This window comes from Centruroides sculpturatus, unplaced genomic scaffold (assembly GCF_000671375.1).
Source record: "Centruroides sculpturatus isolate CEXI.00-Female unplaced genomic scaffold, Cexi_2.0 scaffold208, whole genome shotgun sequence".
NCBI classification, from domain to species: domain Eukaryota; kingdom Metazoa; phylum Arthropoda; class Arachnida; order Scorpiones; family Buthidae; genus Centruroides; species Centruroides sculpturatus.
Window position 1 is genome coordinate 23,961 of NW_019385210.1, and position 1,037 is coordinate 24,997.

Consider the following 1,037-nt stretch of genomic DNA (forward strand, 5'->3'; position numbering starts at 1 on the left):
ATTAGCATTTACTTACTACCAAAGATGTGTAAGGCATAATTTTTAAAAGCGAAAGCATAATTAAATAACTTAAAATGTCGAAGGAAACACTAAAATGCATTACAATTTTTGGAGAATGGAAAAATAGCGGTCCTCAATGTTTCGAATTAGCAGTTCTATGAGTTCTTAGGTGAGGCCATCAATACACGTCAAAAGATTGGTGAAGACCCAACCTCCAAGAAAGCTGCTGGAACTGTGCCAAGTCAGCTGTGCATATATGAAATGCCGCCGTTCTTAAGTACTGTGACTGGCTTGGAGTTTTTCCAGTGTTTTTCGAGAGTAACAGAAAATCAGTGACGACAACAGTTCATGAAACACAGTCCAAATTACATCTGTATTTTCCCACTCTTCTATTTTTAAAAATACCGTTATAACCGAGCGTATCTTGGTTCTATAACTAAGGCTACTGACCCGATTAGCAACCTTGTCAAAACTATCAGCTATTTGTTGCTAATTGCATGGTAAAAATGAAGTTATTTAAGTCTTCTTCTTCCCTTCCCCCTTTCGTTCGTCTCCCCTTCTCTCCGTGGATAAATACATTACAAATTCGATAAAATGGTAAACAAAACTCCATGTATGGATGGAAAAGAAAATCGAATTTGTCCATGCAAATTAATATTTGTATAAATTGATGATAATTATATTCATTTATCGTAAACAAATAAATTTTTGATAGCTACGAGTTAATATGGCGTCATTTTTGTTTATTTTTCTTTTATTTATTCGCTTTTCGCTTTACATTTTTAGTTATATACGTATTTAAATTAGTAAATCAAAGTCTAAATTTTGGACGAGTAAAAAAATCGGATTTAAAAATCGTCCAATCAAAATTTAGACTAAAAAATTTTAATTTCTGCTCAGATTTAAGGATTTAAAAAAAAAAATTAAAACTTGAATTATTAAGCCAAATTAAGGTAAATTTAAAACTAAATTTGGCCTAATTTAAAGAAAGAGAATTAAATCGAAAATTTTAATTTCGAACCCCCTTTTAAATGCCT